Source organism: Maylandia zebra, linkage group LG23 (genome assembly GCF_041146795.1).
Source record: "Maylandia zebra isolate NMK-2024a linkage group LG23, Mzebra_GT3a, whole genome shotgun sequence".
NCBI classification, from domain to species: domain Eukaryota; kingdom Metazoa; phylum Chordata; class Actinopteri; order Cichliformes; family Cichlidae; genus Maylandia; species Maylandia zebra.
This window is the reverse complement of record NC_135188.1, coordinates 1,898,477-1,922,016: the sequence shown is the minus strand read 5'-3', so window position 1 is coordinate 1,922,016 and position 23,540 is coordinate 1,898,477. Positions and strand designations below refer to the sequence as shown.

The 23,540-nt window shown below is 43.1% G+C and overlaps 1 long non-coding RNA gene across 1 annotated transcript; it reads right to left on the bottom strand.

The window, feature by feature from the left end:
- Nucleotides 1-3,140: 3,140 nt before the first annotated feature.
- Nucleotides 3,141-10,602, bottom strand: LOC143415043 (uncharacterized). The gene is made up of 2 exons (XR_013095649.1): nucleotides 9,894-10,602; nucleotides 3,141-5,798 (listed from the first exon to the last, which is right to left on the bottom strand). It is a non-coding gene; the product is annotated as an uncharacterized LOC143415043 (long non-coding RNA).
- Nucleotides 10,603-23,540: the final 12,938 nt, after the last annotated feature.

Below are 23,540 nucleotides of genomic sequence, written 5' to 3'. Positions count from 1 at the left end.
GCTTCCCGCCAGGAACATACCAACTATGCATGGCTCCAGATCGCAACTGCACTGGACCCACGTTTTAAAGACCTACGCAGTGTGCCCAAGACTGACAGAGAAGCAGTGTGGACCACACTGGCAGGCATGCTGCATGAAGACTCTCCTAGAAGATCACACACTGCAGAAGAAGGTCCAGCCAAGAAGACTGCAACCCCCCCACTGTGCTTTGCCCTGATATCTGCAGTGTGAGGTTGGATCGCTCATTCTCATCCTCACACTGATGCCACTTATTTCGGTCTTTGTTTGACATAAAAGGGCATATTTGTCACTTTATTGCAACTATATTTGCACTCTTGAGCTCCTTCATTCACTGACTGATCATAAAGTTATTACTTGCGTTATGTATTCATCCGTTTGAACATAATTAATGAAGCCACATGTAATCACTAAAATTTGTATTTTGGGTACAATAAGAGAGTTTCAGATGGAATGCTGTTTTGTTTTGTTTAAATTTCACCAACTTGCTGATGCCCACGGTTGTGAGTGCGGCTTCTTGCTGTACATGGGTGGATGGTTGTAAATCACATCACAGATGCCAAAAACCTCTCAAACCAAGCCCCCTTGCCGGTGATGCTGTGCGCAACCTCGTGACGGAGTCAAGCATATTCAAAACACCCCCTCACCTCCCGTGTCAAACTCAAATGTCAGCCTATTTCATGTGTCACTTTTGGAGCAGTTGCCATCCCGACGAGCCATGGAGAAGTTCGTGTTTGTGTTATTTTACTTATTTGGTGTTCTGGTGTGTTTGGGCACCGGTCAGCACCATCGTGTTGAGCACGTGTTGGACCGTGGACACACCGGATTCAGTGGGAGAATAACGGTCAGGTGTACAGTTTACTGAGCACTGGGACTCAGTATCGTTTACCAGCACAGACACGGAGACGCGCTCAGCTTCTATTGAGAGCAAACAACCAAGTGAACCCTCCGGCTGCGTCCAGTAGACGAGACACACCGTCTGGGCCGGGAGCTTTCCGAGCATTCAGACTCTTAAACTGCTTCCTCGCATCTGCTTCATGAATATGAAGGGTTGTGGTGGGAGGAGGTGGTGTGAAATCCTCTTTTGTGTGGGGTGAGGAGGGGGGTGTTGTAAAAGTCCCCAAGAGCAATGATGAGAGAGTCCGGGAATGTCCGCTCCATGTGCAGTATCTGCTCCGCGAGTGCGCACTGAGCTGCCTGCGCATCCGCATCTGGCGGGATGTAAACAGCGGCCAAGATGAATGAAGCAAACTCCCGCGGAGAATAAAACGGTTTGCAGTGAATAAAAAGGTATTCCAGAGAGGAAGAGCAGTGCTGAGCAATCACTGTTACATCTGTGCACCAGCCACTATTAATGTAGAAGCAGACACGTCCACCTGTGGTCTTACCAGAGAGAGAGGCCTGCCGGTCCGCGCGCAGCAGATGAAAGCCCTCCAGCTTGAGCGCGCTGTCCGGGATGTCCTCACAGAGCCACGACTCCGTAAAACACAAGACACAGGAGGAGGCAACGTCTCTGTTCATGCTTCTCATCAGGGCCAGCTCGTCCATCTCATTCCTGAGTGAGCGTACGTTGGAAAGGAAGATCCCAGGAAGAGCAGTTCGCAGTCCGCGTCTCCTCAGACGCACGAGTGCGCCGGCTCGCTTTCCTCGCTTTCGGCGTCTCACTTTCCTGATCAGAGTCTGCAGTAAATCTGCCGCAGATGCGACAAATATTGGAAGTAAATCCACAGGTGTTGTAGTCCTGTAGTTAAGAAGCTCTTCTCTAGTGTAAGAATATCCAGAGGAGTGCCCAGACACAGAAGTTATGCACAAAAACAAAACAGAAGTAACGCACTGAAGCACCGGGGCATCCATACGCGGCGGCGCCATCTTGGAACAAGGGACTTGTCTTTGAAAGGTAGAGTGTTAATTACTAAAGCTGAAGGGATATCCCGATGAACATATGCTGCTCTCTCCTTACATCTGGATAAGAAAAGTAGTAAAGATATTGACCGTATGCTCTTTAATTTTATATGGAAAAACCGTACGCACTATATTAGAAAAACTGTTGTGATGAATAAGTACGAATCAGGTGGGCTTAACGTCTTAGACTTTTCTACTTTAAATAACACTTTCAAAATTAATTGGGCCAAACATTTTCTTAAAACCCTACCTCTATCTGGAACTTTATACCATACCACATTTTCTCTCGTTTTGGTGGCTTTACTTTTATTTGAAATTGTAATTACAATGTTGAGAAAGTCCCTGTAAAGCTTTCATCCTTCCATAAGCAGGTCCTCTTAGCGTGGACCCTCATTTATAAACACAACTTCTCACCTCACAAATACCTTATCTGGAACAACAGAGATATTTTATAGAAAAATAAATCACTTTTCCTGGAAACTTGGCTCCAAAATGGGATCCTATTGGTGGCTCAGCTGGTTAGTAAAGAGGGACAACTACTTACTTACAACGACTTTATTGCACTATATAATTTTCCAATCAGTGTTCCAGATATCAAGCGGAAGACAGTCTGGATGGTCCCCCATAAATATTTGATTGTAAATAAGGTGAAAGAAGTCTCTTTTAAAATTCGACATACATGTTATCCAGCCAGTCACTACATGGTCAAATTTAAAAGGGACATAAATACTAATTGTACTTTCTGTGGGGATCATCCAGAAACGGTGACACATCTTTTTTGGTACTGTTCTTTTACACAGAGATTCTGGAAGGAATTTAGCAGCTTTGTTATTGTCCATATTTTAAGGGAGTTTTCTTTACGATGGGAAAATGTTTTATTCTGTTTCTTTAAGTTCCCCAAGAAGTATGAGAAATGTTTTTTATGATAAATTTCTTAATACTTTTAGCTAAATTTTTTATCCATAAATGTAAGTTTACTAACAAAACACCATATTTCTGTCATTATTTTAAGGATGTGCACATGCACATACAATCAATATCAGACTGCACCAACAAAAAGGCTCTCACAACAATATATGTATGTGAATTTTTGCGTGTATTCTTATAATTGTTACCTTTTTCTTTCACCCTTGGCTTTTTGTGTTCATGTTCTGTTGTATACTTTGTCAGTGGTTTTGTGACATTTTAAGTACAATGAAGGAATACAAGACAGTCAGAGAGTTTTCAGAGAACTACGTGCACGGGTGAGAGATTGGATCATACTCACAACCGAGGCATTGCAGTCAGATTTATTTATACCAAGAGACAGTTGCGTAGCATTTCCTGTTTTTCAAGCTTACTTATTAGCATGTGTATGTGTGTGTGTGTGTGTGTGTGTGTGTGTGTCAGGATGTAATAGCATGTGATACAAAAATATATGAACATTTTAATACATTTGAAAGCTTTATAACGGAGGTATCTTTTAATAATAGACATCTGCAGTTTAAACTTAAAAGTTACTTCTATCATTCCCTGCTGTTGTTCAAATATTTTGCATCTTATCAACTTCTAGTCACTTGCGGGTACATTTTCAACTAGAGTGTCATTTAGCAAAGTTAAATGTTCAACATTATAAATTCTTTTTCCTTATTTATATGTTGTCCTCTTCTTCCTCAGAGTCTGTGTCACTTTCATTGTTTTCAAGGAGCATCATAGTCTCTGGTGGGGATGTGACATAGGGAGTTATGGCTGTTGCGATAAGTCTGTTTATCAGTGCTCTGATACAAGGTATGCAACAGCATCCGCACAAGGTGAGTATGGCTGCGAATACTGCTACAGATACCTGGATTGATGACACAAAACTCCGATATTTCTCACACATGTCAATCCAGTTGTCCCACGTAGAAGTGTCAACTCCAGAATGCTCCTTCATTTTCTCGTTCAGAGTCTTCAGGCCTTCTAGGGCTCTGGTCAGACTTCCATCAGCTGCGGTGTTGTTAGGGATGAAGGTACAACATTGCTCTCCGAACATCGAACACACCCCATTCTTTTCGCTCAGTAGCATGTCCAATGCAATTCTGTTCTGGAAAGACATCAGTGAGGTGGCTCTTAGTTGCTCGGCCACTGCATGGAAGCCTGATTGTGTCAGGTTTCCTAGTCTCTGGACGTTATAGTGGATATAGTTAATTCGGTCCACATTCTTGTTGATTGTACACCACCAGCACACCGACGATTCGAAACCGGCAGCCACTTGGTCCACTAGTTTATATTCGTCGGGTACTCCTCTGGGAATGCCTATGGCATCGATGTACGTTGGGTCTGGTCCAGGTTGTTCTGGTGCTGATCTCTTTTGTCGTGGGTTTATCTTCAGTCGTCCTCTGTTATAGTTATATCCGTGGCTTTGAGTTTTACAACCTGAATGGGTAACAACAGTGATACCAATCCACACATGCCGATCCAGTTGTTAGGCAAACGATCATACAGGTTTAGGTCTCCACACCACCACCAGACATCAGCTCTGCTTCGTGGCTTGAATGAGGAGTCCACCTTTGTAATGGTTAGGCAGCTAGTTGCGTTGAGGCTTCCCAGCCTTTCTCCTGGGCCTATCATATTTATGCAGGTGTGGTTTGCTACCATCACATCTTGTGAGAATATGGGTTTTCTTTTTTCTTCGTTGGTATGGTTCATTACAGCTGTCAGGCAGTTTTCTTCCATAGGTGCAGGTACCACTCTCAGTATTGGTCTTGGTCCTAGGCAGACCATGCAGTCATCACTAGCATCTTGAGCTGCTTGTTCTGCCAGTAGTAACCAGTTATTTGAGTGTCCTGTGATCCCTGTGGTGACTCGGAACCAGTCGTCTGGCTTTAGTTTTGGTCCCACTATTATGGCAGTTTTCATCGTTTTTGAGAGTGGGCCTGCAGATAAAGCCGGGCTTCCGTTTGGTTCGTCTTCTTCCTGTGGCGCCTCTGTGGATGATGGGACCATGCCTTTCGTTATGTTATTGCATATTGACACGAAGTGATGTGGATCTTTTCCGCTCTTGTAGATAAATAGGGTCAGATGGTAGCAGTTAGAGCTACTTGCCAGCGTTGGAACCAGGTGGGTTCTTTTCTGTGATTTTGGTGGCTTCTCCAGCAATGGGTTGTTCAGCGTGTGGAAGTTGAGGATCAGGTGTTCAGCTGTCTTCGTCCAGTTCATTTGCTTTGAAAGGTTTTTTGCTGATTCTTGCAGTTAACTGCTTTGATATGGCATCCAATCATTTCCAGTATAAGTGAAAACGGTGTCCCATCCTGGGTTGTTTCCGTCTGAACTGGATAGGTACCAGTCGTAGCCTTTCCAGGCTTCGGCTTTGTATCCTCCTATGTAGAATGAGTTAAAAGGTATCCATACGGTAGAGGTGAAGCTTGTCTTGTTGTAACACAGGTAAAGGTCGTCTGTTTTCTTTGCCTGTCCGTCTGTGTCATTACAAGGGTTGAACCCGTGTGTCTGGGAGACAACCAGCAGGCTCAGAAGAGTTGGTAATAGCATGTTGATCATCTTGATTGGATGATTTTCCCTTGGGTGAGCGTCTCTTCTTCTTGACCTTGTGTCTCTCTCTCAAGACCCCCAGTGAGTAGACCCCGGCCAGAGAGGTGGGTTCACGAGTGTTGCCACCTGATCACCCTACCCCCCACCGGGCGAACACAAAGAGGTCTGGAGGAGACTAGGGTCTATGCTTTAGGTAGGCTCTACCCTTTTGGTGTGACTTTGATGAATCCACGAAGGTCGTTCAGCAATTTTGCATGCCGTGGGCGTGGTGATCAGGACCTGGTAGGGGCCTTCCCACCTGGGAGTGCTCCAGTTTTTCCTTTGGAGTACTTTGATCAGGATCCAGTCGCCTGGTTTCAACCTGGAAGAGACTGGAAGAGAATCACTCGGCAGTTGATTGTTCGTTATTATTTCTTTATTCTCTAGCAGCTTTGCCATCCATTCTGCTAATGTTGTTTCTCTTATTGATTTATCTATTGGCTCTATCTCAAAAGGTGTTAGTTTGTTTAGTTGGATAAAATCCATGTGTATGGTATGAAATGGGTGAGGTGGAGTGGGGAAATGACCTCTTTGGGGCCTTAGATTCCCTTGGGCATTATGTTTCTGGCAAATCATGCATGTTCTGATAGGCTCTTGTGCTGAAGCTTCAAAATTTTGAGTATAGAAGTGTTTGGGGAGGATACTCATCATTCCACCCCTTGACAAATGCTTTAAGCTATTTGTCACTAATGCTGCTGTCTTGTGTAGCAATTTTGTAGCCGTGCTCCACACTTTAACCATTTCTTTTGCTCCTCTATAGGAGCGGCTTCCTATTCATTTTGAAGTACATCAAGTGGTATTAGCTGTAAAGTTTCAGACATTAAAGTTCATATTGGTTGCCGTGCGGCCTTCTTTGCGGCTTGGCCTGCGAAGTTATTGCCTTCAGTAATTTCTGAATTATCTTTTTTGGTGTGCAACGCATATTGACTGTCAGTGTGAATATATATATCTTGATCTTTGCGCATCATGCACGTATGATAGCCGTTAGTTATTCACTCTGTGCTGAAAAAGAGGAAGCTAAAGGTTTCGCTTCTAAAACAGTAGGCTGCAGTGTACTAAAAATGTCTGGTCGGGGTTTCATTTTTTTTTTTTTTTTTTTTTTTTTTTTTTTTAAGTTAGCTTCTGCATACAGCTGTGTTCGGCACCATCTACTTCTGCAGGAAGGAGGGTGCTTGTCACAGTCAGGCAAAGCTAAAACTGTACTTGTTTGCAGGGCAAGTTTCAAGTCAATAAATGCTTTATCTGCCTCTGGTGTCCATTTTATGTCATCTTTCAGAACTAAGTGTTTGCCATAGATCAAGTTTAGCAAAGGTGGCCAGCAGTGCATATTCAGGTATCCAACATCTGCAAAAGTTGCAAAGACCTAAATAACTCATCATTTGTTGTTTGGCGACAGGCTTAGAAGCGTATTGTACAGCTACTTTTCTGCTGTCTAAACGCTGTCTGCCTTGACCTAGATATGTCAGTTGTAACTTGTGTTGTGACACTTTGTGACCCTGCTGTGCTAGGTGATATAGCACGGTGAGGGTGTTTGCCTTGCAGTCTGTCTGCGTGTTTCCGGTCACCAGAATATCATCTACGTATAGTAGGAACTTTCCTGGAGCAGGCAGAGTGCAAGTAGACATTGAGTGCTTAAGAGCTTCCGCATATAGTGTTGGACTATTTTGAAAACCTTGTGGTAAGCGTGTGTATGTGTATTTCTGGTTATCAAACGTGAAGCCAAATAGCCCTTGTGACTCTGGGTGCAGGGGCACGGAAAAGAATGCATTAGAAAGATCTATGACTGAGAACCATTTTTCTCTGGGTGACACTTGGTTCAATATTGTATGTGGATTCGCCACAACAGGAGGTATTTGTTCTGTAATGTCATTAATTGCTCTTAAGTCGTGAACAAGTCTATATTTCCCTGTGTTTGCTTTTTTTACTGGAAATATAGGTGTGTTACACGTTGTTTTATTTGTTTTTATGAGAATCCCTGCTTTTTCCATATCTGCTATAACTGGGCGGATTCCGTTTTTTGCTTCTGCAGATAGTGGATATTGCGGCTTCATTGGTCTGTGTTTTGAGATTACCTTTACTTGTATTGAGTCAGCGTTTTTTATCAGGCCGACATCTGTTGGTCCAGTGGACCATAGGGATTTTGGCAAGTTTACAATGTCTGTTTCATCTACAGGTGCCAACTGCGATCATTCTGCCCTCTCAGTTACAAGGCATGAGGCTGGAGAGTCAGTTAGGTGGGTGCTGGGCTTTACATTTAAAACCCACCCCAGAGTGTATCTCATACAGCCTGTCCTGCGGCCTTGAAGCCAGCCCTCATGTGTGTCTTCTGTCTTTTCCTGCAATCTCTGGCAAAATGCCCTTCTTTATCACAATTATAACACCTTCTGTGTCGTTCTTTATCATCTTTATTCTGTTTCCTGCCTTTCCCTTTTTGTGGATTTCTTCCTGTGTATGCAACGATTTCTCCTTCAGTGGTTACTACAAAAACTCCACAGGGCTGCTTTGTTCTTTTGGACTTTCACTGCATGTTCTGCATACTGCAAAGCATCGGGTAGGTTCCCAGTATTTTGGGTGACCCAATGTTTATCTACATGAGCTCTAACTTTTGGGAGGAGGCCCTTCAAAAATGCATTTTTTAGCTGTTGTTGGTATGGTGTCTCCGGGCCTTCAGTATATTCTAAACCTGAGTTTTGTCGGAAGACTGGGGGCAGTCTATCCAGAAAATCAGAGGCTGTCTCATTTTCTTTTTGTTTAGTCTCTCCTATTTTTGCATAATCAGGTCTTGGGGCTAGTATGGTTCTGATTCTCTCATACACTGGTTGTAGCGCTGCTTGTATTGAGTCAGGACACAAAAAGACAAAGAAAAATGCTGCCAGAAACAAAGCAGAAGTGTCAGGGAAAAACTGAGCTCACAGACAGCTGCATGTGTGGGCTTTCAATAGCATGCAGCCTCTGCTCTAAAAAACAAATAAAACAAAGATAAAAAAAAGTGTAACATGCTCATCAACTTAGCAGTGTCCACATATTTAATTCAGCTTCTCAATCCTGTAGGTTTAGCTATTATCTACAGGGTTTGGCCTATTAGTTGTTATTATAAATGTGCTACACATCTCAGTAATCTTTTATCTAGGATAAATGACAGGTTTTCAAACAGGTTAAGTGCCTCTATGCACCTAATTGGTTCAAATATTGCCTTTATTTTCTTCATCTCATATGTCATTATACTGAGTTTGAGCAAACCTTAAGCTTGATGCAGACTACTTCATAACAATTATCCATCTCACATCATACTGACTAGGATACTTCCTGTTATTATTTTATATCATTATTAATATTATTAATAGTTAGGATCATCTTACTCAGCAAACAGATAATTTAGAATTCATCCAATCTGTACAAATTTGCTTTTTCTCTGAACAGGTTTGTGCCTACTTTTTAGACTGGTCTTCTGTTTGCCTCATCTCAGATCCAACCTTCAGTCACATTCATTCTCTCTGTTGCATGTCGAACCAAGTAGTTTATTATTATATTTTATTTTGTATCCATCAAGGACTGTGGGCGAGCTGCAGTCTCACCCATTTCCAAGATGGAGACATTTATCTTTTCACGCACTTTCCTTGGCTGAACAATGACACAGCCTTAATCTACCTTATGCATCTCTCTTTTTATAGAAAAGGTTTTCATGTGAATGATTTCCTTTTATTTATTTTATACAATCTGGGCATGATCGTCATGCCAACTATATTTCATTATTTAGTTCTGTTTGGAGGGTCTCCCTTATTTGCGCTTATTTTGGCCGGCACCTGGATGGATTTTCTCCATCCACTGCTCATCAGCGGTTAATTCAGGTCTTGTGGGTTTATTTCCCATTTTAATTTATTTGTTTTATTTTTATTTTATTAATACTGCCAACACATACACTATGAAGTTTGGTGGATACAAAGGTCGGAGGAGGTTATTGAGGCAGCCTTCTACCCTGAGCTAAACTCAGGGCGGCCCCAATTTTATGCGATGAAGCGCAACCTTTTCTCTTCCCCACCACACAATACCTCACAGGAAAACAGAAGAGTAGTACAGAGACCTAGAGTCTCTATTCAAAGGCGTACTTACTCTTTACACACATACATTGCGCCTAAACGAAAACCTGCTTTTACTCGACACTCCTTCCCTTGTTAAAGTTTTTAGCGGGCGCGATCCACACAGGAAGTGCAATCCCGTCTTATAGGTTACTTTCTAACCTTCCCTTGTTAAAGTTTTTAGCGGGTGCGATCCACACAGGAAGTGCAATCCCGTCTTATAGGTTACTTTCGAACCTTCGGCCCACACAGGACCTCCCTTAGTGTCCACACAGGATTCTACAGGTATGAGTGTCGTTGTAAAGTCGATTTATTTCAAACGCATGATGTTTATGACTGTGTTATATTCACCTTCAAAGTAGCGCTGTGTTCTTTTCCGGTGTTATCGAGTCCTGTCGCCGTGAAGCCTGTGTAAGCACCGGCCAGCAGACGAATTTACGACTGTGGGCTTTCCTCGTCTTCCTGGAAGCGAGCGTTTGCAGTGCAGGCGGTCACGACGTCAGGATCCGAAGACTCCGTCTGTGGACAGTTGGACTAATAATCGATATAATAATATCAGTCAACTCTCCGGCTCGAAGGACCAATTAAATGTCAGTGGTTTTGTGACATTTTAAGTACAATGAAGGAATACAAGACAGTCAGAGAGTTTTCAGAGAACTACGTGCACGGGTGAGAGATTGGATCATACTCACAACCGAGGCATTGCAGTCAGATTTATTTATACCAAGAGACAGTTGCGTAGCATTTCCTGTTTTTCAAGCTTACTTATTAGCATGTGTATGTGTGTGTGTGTGTGTGTGTGTGTGTGTGTGTGTGTGTGTCAGGATGTAATAGCATGTGATACAAAAATATATGAACATTTTAATACATTTGAAAGCTTTATAACGGAGGTATCTTTTAATAATAGACATCTGCAGTTTAAACTTAAAAGTTACTTCTATCATACTTCATCTGTTCGTATGTTGTATACTCATTGTTTGTTAAATAAAGTTTTAAAAAAAAGACACGCTTTGTTTAGACCCCCAAAATCCTTTCCACGCCCACCCCCGTGACATCACGCTCCAAAGCCCTGTTACGTCACAGAACGTGGTGATGTCATAGTGACAGTCCTTTCATCCTTTGATGTTCAAGTCTATAAATAGAGGACAGCTGTCAAAGGGAATTCATTAAGCTATCGTTTTGTTGGAGTGATACAGCACATAAAAAAGCAGAAATGAGTTCGAAAGCTAACAAAGACAGAAATGTTAATTTCTCGAAAACAATGGTTAAAAAAAGTGAAAAAGAAAAAGAAACATATGCCAGACAGTTCGAGCAAAGACTGCAGCCAATGATCGACGAGGTTGAAAAGCTCAAAACTGAGCTTGACTACTTCAAAAACCTGCATACAGTCAATAAGAAACGGATCGAGGATCTAACAAAAGAAAACAATGAACTTTTGCAGAATAATAAGCTGCTGGGTTCGGTCTTGGATGACAGGACAAACATCGCAGACAGGTTGGACTCGATAAAAGATGACCACGAAGCTCTGGTAAAGTTCCGCGCAGAGACGGAGAAAACTCTGGCTGAGCTTAAAGAAAAACACGAGGACGAAGTCCAAGTCCTGCAAGGACTGCTGGAAACAGAGAAAGAAAAGGTGGCACGTCAGCAATTTCACAACAGCCAAGTTGTTGAATTATTATTGAAACGCCACAAAGAGGAAAAAAATAAGATGCAGCAGTTTTACCAGGAAAATACTAAAAAACTGGAAAACAAAGCAAATGCTGCAGACAGGAAGTTAGAAGAGGTGATCAACATGTATGACTCCAAAATAGAAAAGCTGCAGACGGCAGTAAAAAATAGTAGAGGTGTGACCGTCAATGCGGTTAAGGAACGCGAGGAAGAACGTCAATCCTCGCAGTGTTGGATTGACGGTGTTTTGTGGCATAATACAAAGTTACAAGACGAAAATGAATTTATGGTTAAAAACATGAAAGAATTAACAGAGGAGAAAGGTCAAATGGGCAAAGTGATAGACGACCAAAAGGCCCAGAATATGGCGATCAAGCAGAAATGCCAGAGTAATATTAGAGCTCTGGCCTTGGAAAAGAAAATGAAGGCTATGCTTGAAGACGAAGTTGATTCTTTGAAAAAGAAAATTGAAGACGTCAAAAAGGCCCTAAGCACAGAGCAGGAAAACCACAGAAAGACAGCAGTGGACCGGCACAAAGTAAAAGCGGCACACAATCAGGCACTGGCTGAAAAGGTGGCGCTGGAAGAGAAACTGCGCTCCACAAAAAAGCAACGGGAAAGATTTATATCCAAAGTGAATTGGCTGGAGAAGAAAGAGCGCTACTTCCAAGAGGAATTGTGCCAGTGCGTTTTGTCCTTTGAAAAGGCATTTCCACATGAAGGTCACTTGAGAGGAAAAGAAAAGGTGGAATTTAGGGATATGTTCCACTACTTGAAAAAGAAATACGTAGACGGAGTGGAAGGCACCCCCTTTGTTGGAACAACGGAGTTTCTTGAAAAACAGCTGAACTGTCTACGTATCAGATGCAAGGATCTAGATGCAGCTTTACTAGCTAAAACACGGGAGCTGGAATCATTTAAAAAGCAGTACAATGACATGGTAAAGTCTTCCGAGTACGCTTTATTCCGACAAAGAGAGGAGCTCATTGGACCAGTGAACCAGATTATCCAAAAGGCTGCCAATGAAGAAAAAGAGATAGGTCATCTAAAATCTAGAGTGAAAGACGCTCAACTCCAGCTTAAATTAGAAAAACAGAAAGGACAAAAGCTGGCATCGTTGGACCATAGAAGCATGATGGGGAGATGTTCTGAGGAGACTCCGTCTCAGATTAATCCTCGTCCACTTCCAGGGAAAACTACATTTATTCAGGTACGTCCAAGACACCCTGGCAGAAGTGCAGGTATGGCTTCCCCAGTGAATCCTCCTGTAGAGTCTCCATCAACACCACCTTTCCTCAATTCTGATGATGGATTACCACCAGTTGATTGTTAAAAATTAACTGCTAAAATAGGCCATTAGAAGTATACTTCATCTTGTCTCCCTATATCATGGGTGGGCATTCTCAGTCCACGAGGGCCGGTGTCCCTGCAGGTTTTAGATCTCACCTTGGCTCAACACACCTGAATCACATGATTAGTTCGTTACCAGGCCTCTGGAGAACTTCAGGACATGTTGAGGAGCTAATTTAGCCGTTTAAATCAGCTGTGTTGGTTCGAGGACACATCTAAAACCTGCAGGGACACCGGCCCTCGTGGACTGAGATTGCCCACCCACCCCCAACCGGTCGCAGCAGATGGCCGCCCCTTCTTGAGCCTGGTTCTGCCGGAGGTTTCTTCCTAAAGGGAGTTTTTCCTCCCCACTGTCGCCCAGTGCTTGCTCAAAGGGGATCATTGGATTGTTGGGGTTTTCTGGCTTTTACTGTAGTGTTTTTACCTTACAGTATAAAGCAGCTTGAGGAGACTGTTGTTTTGCCATGATGCAATATAGCAGGGCTGCCCAATCCCAGTCCTCGAGAGCTACTATCCTGCAGCTTTTAGATGCATCCCTACTCCAACACAGCTGAATCAAATGAATGGCTTGTTATCAGGCCTTTGCCAAACACGATGGCATGCTGAAGAGGTAATCAAACCATTTGATTCAGCTGTGTTGGAGTAGGGATGCATCTAAAAGCTGCAGGACGGTAGCTCTCGAGGACCGGGATTGGGCACCCCTGCAATATAGTATTAAATATGACTACATTTTAAAAACATCTATTATAGCATCAAAGTAAAACAAAAAAACTAAATGAAATGAATCAAAATGTCTAATCTGGCAAAACAAGAAAAGAAAAAAGGTTTCACCTTTAAATAAAAATCCAAATCACAAACACATTCTGATTTTTGTTGTGTGTGTTTTTTTGTGTGTGTTGTCACGTATAAAATCGTTGCACTCTGTCTCGGTGTCTGCCCGGCCGGCTCCGCAAGGCTACATATGTTTATTGTGTTGCTGCTTTCTTCCACTCGTCATTCTGCCTGGGCGGAGCTCAGGCCCACGCACCTGTCTGCAATTACGCTGCAACGTGTCCTGTCTGTATGGAGACTGAGAGCTGCCAGAGTAATAATGTAGATACAGGCCTCTTTCTCCTTCTGCTGCTGTTCATGCTTTTATTCCATTGATGTTGCTATCATTTGTAAATATATTTATTTGCTCTTATTTTATCAATTTACTGTCGTTCATGTATTTAATCTTCTTTGTATTTAAATATGATTTTTTTTAAGTAATGCCGCGAGATGGACAGTTAAATAAAGGTTTCATTGAATTAAAAAAAAGATTTAAAGATGACTGGTGGCGGAAGCAGAGCACAGACTGTCTGTGAGAATCTATCGCCATCGTGTGGTGCAGAGATATATTGCCATTGAATTTAGACAACGAAAGCTTGGCTCACAGAGCAGCTGCAACACGAACAAAAAACATTAAATAGCAACATGATATATTATATTATATTATATTATATTATATTTATAGCTGTCGAAATTAACGCGTTAATTGCGATAATTAAATTTTGGAATTAATTACGTTAGAATATTTAACTATTTAGCGCAACACGCAGATAAGTCGCTCCCATAATTCCACTTGATTTGTTTACCGCGCCACTGAAAATGGAGAAGCAGGAAGCGGATGGCCTTCTGGATGGGGAATTTAAATACAAGAAGAACATAGATGGGACAATAAACAAACGCGTTGTAATTTGCACTCACTGTAGTAAAGAGTTTCAATTTCACCGTTCAAATTCGACCTTAAAATACCACCTTAATGCCAAACACGCGTTTGTCGGGGCAGCAGCTTCACCCGGCCTGCGTCAGACCACTCTTAGTGAACGCAGGCCACTCGGTAAGTCTTCTTTGGACAAACTGACCGACAATATAGCCAAATGGATAGCAAAGGACTGCAGACCGCTAAGCATTGTGGAGGACAAGGGCTTTGCGGATGTTTTAAAGGTTGCATCTCAGGACGCGTCCTACAAGCCCCCAGCGAGAAGCACAATAACAATTCGAATCCACGAACTGTATGAAACGGAGAAAAAGAAAAAAGAAGAGGCTTTAGTTCACACAGAATGCGTGGCTCTGACAGGAGACCACTGGACATCATTGAGTAATGACAATTACCTGGGAGTTACTGCGCATTTAATCACTGAAGCCTGGGGTCTGACATCCTTTGCGCTGACTATAATGAAAACGGAAGAGCGGCACTTTGCGGAGGCTTGTGCAGAGCAGTTCCAGACTGTTGCTCGCAGGTGGAGAATTGAGGAGAAGGTGACAACAGTAGGCACGGACAGTGCGCGCAATATGATCGCCGCGGCTCGCATCATGCCATTCAATCACATGCCGTGTACCGCGCACATTCTACAGAGATGCATCACAGTGAGTCTCGCAGACAGTGGCTTTGTCACTGCGCTGGCCAAATGCCGCAAAATTGTTGGCCATTTTAAGCACAGCCCAGCAAACACAGCAGAGCTGAACGCAGAGCAGGTGTCACTGGGGCGCAAGCAGGAGCCGTTGGCCCAGGACGTGCCTACGCGCTGGAACTCCACGCTGGAGATGGTGAAGCGCTTGATCCGCAACCAAACTGCAGTAACCGCGACTCTGGATAAACAAAAGCATAAACTTGTCCTCCTGACGCCTCCAGAGTGGGACAAACTCCAGAGACTGGAGACACTTCTAGAGCCCTGCAGGTGAGCCTGTCATTGTGACCATAATTGTAGGTTTAGATTAAATGTATCAAACATACATCTTAAATCAGTTTTGTTATTATGAAAATGTCTTATTTAAAAAATAAATGAAATCAAATATTTTATTAATATTACCTAGTATTAAAAAGCTTTTTTAAATTTGCTGTCTTATCTCTCTCTCTCTCTGTGTGTGTGTGTGTGTGTGTGTGTGTGTGTGTGTGTGTGTGTGTGTGTGTGTGTGTGTGTGTGTGTGTGTGTGTGTATTCCACTGCAGATATGTGACTGAACTGCTGGGAGGAGAGGCCTACGTCTCCTGCTCTGTAGTTCTACCAGCCTTCTGCCACCTGCGCCGTGTCATGGAAGTAACTGATGAGGACCCTGCATATGTGGTGAGGTTTAAAGAGAAGTTTAAGGAAGACCTTGCTTCCCGCCAGGAACATACCAACTATGCATGGCTCCAGATCGCAACTGCACTGGACCCACGTTTTAAAGACCTACGCAGTGTGCCCAAGACTGACAGAGAAGCAGTGTGGACCACACTGGCAGGCATGCTGCATGAAGACTCTCCTAGAAGATCACACACTGCAGAAGAAGGTCCAGCCAAGAAGACTGCAACCCCCCCACTGTGCTTTGCCCTGATATCTGCAGTGTGAGGTTGGATCGCTCATTCTCATCCTCACACTGATGCCACTTATTTCGGTCTTTGTTTGACATAAAAGGGCATATTTGTCACTTTATTGCAACTATATTTGCACTCTTGAGCTCCTTCATTCACTGACTGATCATAAAGTTATTACTTGCGTTATGTATTCATCCGTTTGAACATAATTAATGAAGCCACATGTAATCACTAAAATTTGTATTTTGGGTACAATAAGAGAGTTTCAGATGGAATGCTGTTTTGTTTTGTTTAAATTTCACCAACTTGCTGATGCCCACGGTTGTGAGTGCGGCTTCTTGCTGTACATGGGTGGATGGTTGTAAATCACATCACAGATGCCAAAAACCTCTCAAACCAAGCCCCCTTGCCGGTGATGCTGTGCGCAACCTCGTGACGGAGTCAAGCATATTCAAAACACCCCCTCACCTCCCGTGTCAAACTCAAATGTCAGCCTATTTCATGTGTCACTTTTGGAGCAGTTGCCATCCCGACGAGCCATGGAGAAGTTCGTGTTTGTGTTATTTTACTTATTTGGTGTTCTGGTGTGTTTGGGCACCGGTCAGCACCATCGTGTTGAGCACGTGTTGGACCGTGGACACACCGGATTCAGTGGGAGAATAACGGTCAGGTGTACAGTTTACTGAGCACTGGGACTCAGTATCGTTTACCAGCACAGACACGGAGACGCGCTCAGCTTCTATTGAGAGCAAACAACCAAGTGAACCCTCCGGCTGCGTCCAGTAGACGAGACACACCGTCTGGGCCGGGAGCTTTCCGAGCATTCAGACTCTTAAACTGCTTCCTCGCATCTGCTTCATGAATATGAAGGGTTGTGGTGGGAGGAGGTGGTGTGAAATCCTCTTTTGTGTGGGGTGAGGAGGGGGGTGTTGTAAAAGTCCCCAAGAGCAATGATGAGAGAGTCCGGGAATGTCCGCTCCATGTGCAGTATCTGCTCCGCGAGTGCGCACTGAGCTGCCTGCGCATCCGCATCTGGCGGGATGTAAACAGCGGCCAAGATGAATGAAGCAAACTCCCGCGGAGAATAAAACGGTTTGCAGTGAATAAAAAGGTATTCCAGAGAGGAAGAGCAGTGCTGAGCAATCACTGTTACATCTGTGCACCAGCCACTATTAATGTAGAAGCAGACACGTCCACCTGTGGTCTTACCAGAGAGAGAGGCCTGCCGGTCCGCGCGCAGCAGATGAAAGCCCTCCAGCTTGAGCGCGCTGTCCGGGATGTCCTCACAGAGCCACGACTCCGTAAAACACAAGACACAGGAGGAGGCAACGTCTCTGTTCATGCTTCTCATCAGGGCCAGCTCGTCCATCTCATTCCTGAGTGAGCGTACGTTGGAAAGGAAGATCCCAGGAAGAGCAGTTCGCAGTCCGCGTCTCCTCAGACGCACGAGTGCGCCGGCTCGCTTTCCTCGCTTTCGGCGTCTCACTTTCCTGATCAGAGTCTGCAGTAAATCTGCCGCAGATGCGACAAATATTGGAAGTAAATCCACAGGTGTTGTAGTCCTGTAGTTAAGAAGCTCTTCTCTAGTGTAAGAATATCCAGAGGAGTGCCCAGACACAGAAGTTATGCACAAAAACAAAACAGAAGTAACGCACTGAAGCACCGGGGCATCCATACGCGGCGGCGCCATCTTGGAACAAGGGACTTGTCTTTGAAAGGTAGAGTGTTAATTACTAAAGCTGAAGGGATATCCCGATGAACATATGCTGCTCTCTCCTTACATCTGGATAAGAAAAGTAGTAAAGATATTGACCGTATGCTCTTTAATTTTATATGGAAAAACCGTACGCACTATATTAGAAAAACTGTTGTGATGAATAAGTACGAATCAGGTGGGCTTAACGTCTTAGACTTTTCTACTTTAAATAACACTTTCAAAATTAATTGGGCCAAACATTTTCTTAAAACCCTACCTCTATCTGGAACTTTATACCATACCACATTTTCTCTCGTTTTGGTGGCTTTACTTTTATTTGAAATTGTAATTACAATGTTGAGAAAGTCCCTGTAAAGCTTTCATCCTTCCATAAGCAGGTCCTCTTAGCGTGGACCCTCATTTATAAACACAACTTCTCACCTCACAAATACCTTATCTGGAACAACAGAGATATTTTATAGAAAAATAAATCACTTTTCCTGGAAACTTGGCTCCAAAATGGGATCCTATTGGTGGCTCAGCTGGTTAGTAAAGAGGGACAACTACTTACTTACAACGACTTTATTGCACTATATAATTTTCCAATCAGTGTTCCAGATATCAAGCGGAAGACAGTCTGGATGGTCCCCCATAAATATTTGATTGTAAATAAGGTGAAAGAAGTCTCTTTTAAAATTCGACATACATGTTATCCAGCCAGTCACTACATGGTCAAATTTAAAAGGGACATAAATACTAATTGTACTTTCTGTGGGGATCATCCAGAAACGGTGACACATCTTTTTTGGTACTGTTCTTTTACACAGAGATTCTGGAAGGAATTTAGCAGCTTTGTTATTGTCCATATTTTAAGGGAGTTTTCTTTACGATGGGAAAATGTTTTATTCTGTTTCTTTAAGTTCCCCAAGAAGTATGAGAAATGTTTTTTATGATAAATTTCTTAATACTTTTAGCTAAATTTTTTATCCATAAATGTAAGTTTACTAACAAAACACCATATTTCTGTCATTATTTTAAGGATGTGCACATGCACATACAATCAATATCAGACTGCACCAACAAAAAGGCTCTCACAACAATATATGTATGTGAATTTTTGCGTGTATTCTTATAATTGTTACCTTTTTCTTTCACCCTTGGCTTTTTGTGTTCATGTTCTGTTGTATACTTCATCTGTTCGTATGTTGTATACTCATTGTTTGTTAAATAAAGTTTTAAAAAAAAGACACGCTTTGTTTAGACCCCCAAAATCCTTTCCACGCCCACCCCCGTGACATCACGCTCCAAAGCCCTGTTACGTCACAGAACGTGGTGATGTCATAGTGACAGTCCTTTCATCCTTTGATGTTCAAGTCTATAAATAGAGGACAGCTGTCAAAGGGAATTCATTAAGCTATCGTTTTGTTGGAGTGATACAGCACATAAAAAAGCAGAAATGAGTTCGAAAGCTAACAAAGACAGAAATGTTAATTTCTCGAAAACAATGGTTAAAAAAAGTGAAAAAGAAAAAGAAACATATGCCAGACAGTTCGAGCAAAGACTGCAGCCAATGATCGACGAGGTTGAAAAGCTCAAAACTGAGCTTGACTACTTCAAAAACCTGCATACAGTCAATAAGAAACGGATCGAGGATCTAACAAAAGAAAACAATGAACTTTTGCAGAATAATAAGCTGCTGGGTTCGGTCTTGGATGACAGGACAAACATCGCAGACAGGTTGGACTCGATAAAAGATGACCACGAAGCTCTGGTAAAGTTCCGCGCAGAGACGGAGAAAACTCTGGCTGAGCTTAAAGAAAAACACGAGGACGAAGTCCAAGTCCTGCAAGGACTGCTGGAAACAGAGAAAGAAAAGGTGGCACGTCAGCAATTTCACAACAGCCAAGTTGTTGAATTATTATTGAAACGCCACAAAGAGGAAAAAAATAAGATGCAGCAGTTTTACCAGGAAAATACTAAAAAACTGGAAAACAAAGCAAATGCTGCAGACAGGAAGTTAGAAGAGGTGATCAACATGTATGACTCCAAAATAGAAAAGCTGCAGACGGCAGTAAAAAATAGTAGAGGTGTGACCGTCAATGCGGTTAAGGAACGCGAGGAAGAACGTCAATCCTCGCAGTGTTGGATTGACGGTGTTTTGTGGCATAATACACAGTTACAAGACGAAAATGAATTTATGGTTAAAAACATGAAAGAATTAACAGAGGAGAAAGGTCAAATGGGCAAAGTGATAGACGACCAAAAGGCCCAGAATATGGCGATCAAGCAGAAATGCCAGAGTAATATTAGAGCTCTGGCCTTGGAAAAGAAAATGAAGGCTATGCTTGAAGACGAAGTTGATTCTTTGAAAAAGAAAATTGAAGACGTCAAAAAGGCCCTAAGCACAGAGCAGGAAAACCACAGAAAGACAGCAGTGGACCGGCACAAAGTAAAAGCGGCACACAATCAGGCACTGGCTGAAAAGGTGGCGCTGGAAGAGAAACTGCGCTCCACAAAAAAGCAACGGGAAAGATTTATATCCAAAGTGAATTGGCTGGAGAAGAAAGAGCGCTACTTCCAAGAGGAATTGTGCCAGTGCGTTTTGTCCTTTGAAAAGGCATTTCCACATGAAGGTCACTTGAGAGGAAAAGAAAAGGTGGAATTTAGGGATATGTTCCACTACTTGAAAAAGAAATACGTAGACGGAGTGGAAGGCACCCCCTTTGTTGGAACAACGGAGTTTCTTGAAAAACAGCTGAACTGTCTACGTATCAGATGCAAGGATCTAGATGCAGCTTTACTAGCTAAAACACGGGAGCTGGAATCATTTAAAAAGCAGTACAATGACATGGTAAAGTCTTCCGAGTACGCTTTATTCCGACAAAGAGAGGAGCTCATTGGACCAGTGAACCAGATTATCCAAAAGGCTGCCAATGAAGAAAAAGAGATAGGTCATCTAAAATCTAGAGTGAAAGACGCTCAACTCCAGCTTAAATTAGAAAAACAGAAAGGACAAAAGCTGGCATCGTTGGACCATAGAAGCATGATGGGGAGATGTTCTGAGGAGACTCCGTCTCAGATTAATCCTCGTCCACTTCCAGGGAAAACTACATTTATTCAGGTACGTCCAAGACACCCTGGCAGAAGTGCAGGTATGGCTTCCCCAGTGAATCCTCCTGTAGAGTCTCCATCAACACCACCTTTCCTCAATTCTGATGATGGATTACCACCAGTTGATTGTTAAAAATTAACTGCTAAAATAGGCCATTAGAAGTATACTTCATCTTGTCTCCCTATATCATGGGTGGGCATTCTCAGTCCACGAGGGCCGGTGTCCCTGCAGGTTTTAGATCTCACCTTGGCTCAACACACCTGAATCACATGATTAGTTCGTTACCAGGCCTCTGGAGAACTTCAGGACATGTTGAGGAGCTAATTTAGCCGTTTAAATCAGCTGTGTTGGTTCGAGGACACATCTAAAACCTGCAGGGACACCGGCCCTCGTGGACTGAGATTGCCCACCCACCCCCAACCGGTCGCAGCAGATGGCCGCCCCTTCTTGAGCCTGGTTCTGCCGGAGGTTTCTTCCTAAAGGGAGTTTTTCCTCCCCACTGTCGCCCAGTGCTTGCTCAAAGGGGATCATTGGATTGTTGGGGTTTTCTGGCTTTTACTGTAGTGTTTTTACCTTACAGTATAAAGCAGCTTGAGGAGACTGTTGTTTTGCCATGATGCAATATAGCAGGGCTGCCCAATCCCAGTCCTCGAGAGCTACTATCCTGCAGCTTTTAGATGCATCCCTACTCCAACACAGCTGAATCAAATGAATGGCTTGTTATCAGGCCTTTGCCAAACACGATGGCATGCTGAAGAGGTAATCAAACCATTTGATTCAGCTGTGTTGGAGTAGGGATGCATCTAAAAGCTGCAGGACGGTAGCTCTCGAGGACCGGGATTGGGCACCCCTGCAATATAGTATTAAATATGACTACATTTTAAAAACATCTATTATAGCATCAAAGTAAAACAAAAAAACTAAATGAAATGAATCAAAATGTCTAATCTGGCAAAACAAGAAAAGAAAAAAGGTTTCACCTTTAAATAAAAATCCAAATCACAAACACATTCTGATTTTTGTTGTGTGTGTTTTTTTGTGTATGTTGTCACGTATAAAATCGTTGCACTCTGTCTCGGTGTCTGCCCGGCCGGCTCCGCAAGGCTACATATGTTTATTGTGTTGCTGCTTTCTTCCACTCGTCATTCTGCCTGGGCGGAGCTCAGGCCCACGCACCTGTCTGCAATTACGCTGCAACGTGTCCTGTCTGTATGGAGACTGAGAGCTGCCAGAGTAATAATGTAGATACAGGCCTCTTTCTCCTTCTGCTGCTGTTCATGCTTTTATTCCATTGATGTTGCTATCATTTGTAAATATATTTATTTGCTCTTATTTTATCAATTTACTGTCGTTCATGTATTTAATCTTCTTTGTATTTAAATATGATTTTTTTTAAGTAATGCCGCGAGATGGACAGTTAAATAAAGGTTTCATTGAATTAAAAAAAAGATTTAAAGATGACTGGTGGCGGAAGCAGAGCACAGACTGTCTGTGAGAATCTATCGCCATCGTGTGGTGCAGAGATATATTGCCATTGAATTTAGACAACGAAAGCTTGGCTCACAGAGCAGCTGCAACACGAACAAAAAACATTAAATAGCAACATGATATATTATATTATATTATATTATATTATATTATATTATATTTATAGCTGTCGAAATTAACGCGTTAATTGCGATAATTAAATTTTGGAATTAATTACGTTAGAATATTTAACTATTTAGCGCAACACGCAGATAAGTCGCTCCCATAATTCCACTTGATTTGTTTACCGCGCCACTGAAAATGGAGAAGCAGGAAGCGGATGGCCTTCTGGATGGGGAATTTAAATACAAGAAGAACATAGATGGGACAATAAACAAACGCGTTGTAATTTGCACTCACTGTAGTAAAGAGTTTCAATTTCACCGTTCAAATTCGACCTTAAAATACCACCTTAATGCCAAACACGCGTTTGTCGGGGCAGCAGCTTCACCCGGCCTGCGTCAGACCACTCTTAGTGAACGCAGGCCACTCGGTAAGTCTTCTTTGGACAAACTGACCGACAATATAGCCAAATGGATAGCAAAGGACTGCAGACCGCTAAGCATTGTGGAGGACAAGGGCTTTGCGGATGTTTTAAAGGTTGCATCTCAGGACGCGTCCTACAAGCCCCCAGCGAGAAGCACAATAACAATTCGAATCCACGAACTGTATGAAACGGAGAAAAAGAAAAAAGAAGAGGCTTTAGTTCACACAGAATGCGTGGCTCTGACAGGAGACCACTGGACATCATTGAGTAATGACAATTACCTGGGAGTTACTGCGCATTTAATCACTGAAGCCTGGGGTCTGACATCCTTTGCGCTGACTATAATGAAAACGGAAGAGCGGCACTTTGCGGAGGCTTGTGCAGAGCAGTTCCAGACTGTTGCTCGCAGGTGGAGAATTGAGGAGAAGGTGACAACAGTAGGCACGGACAGTGCGCGCAATATGATCGCCGCGGCTCGCATCATGCCATTCAATCACATGCCGTGTACCGCGCACATTCTACAGAGATGCATCACAGTGAGTCTCGCAGACAGTGGCTTTGTCACTGCGCTGGCCAAATGCCGCAAAATTGTTGGCCATTTTAAGCACAGCCCAGCAAACACAGCAGAGCTGAACGCAGAGCAGGTGTCACTGGGGCGCAAGCAGGAGCCGTTGGCCCAGGACGTGCCTACGCGCTGGAACTCCACGCTGGAGATGGTGAAGCGCTTGATCCGCAACCAAACTGCAGTAACCGCGACTCTGGATAAACAAAAGCATAAACTTGTCCTCCTGACGCCTCCAGAGTGGGACAAACTCCAGAGACTGGAGACACTTCTAGAGC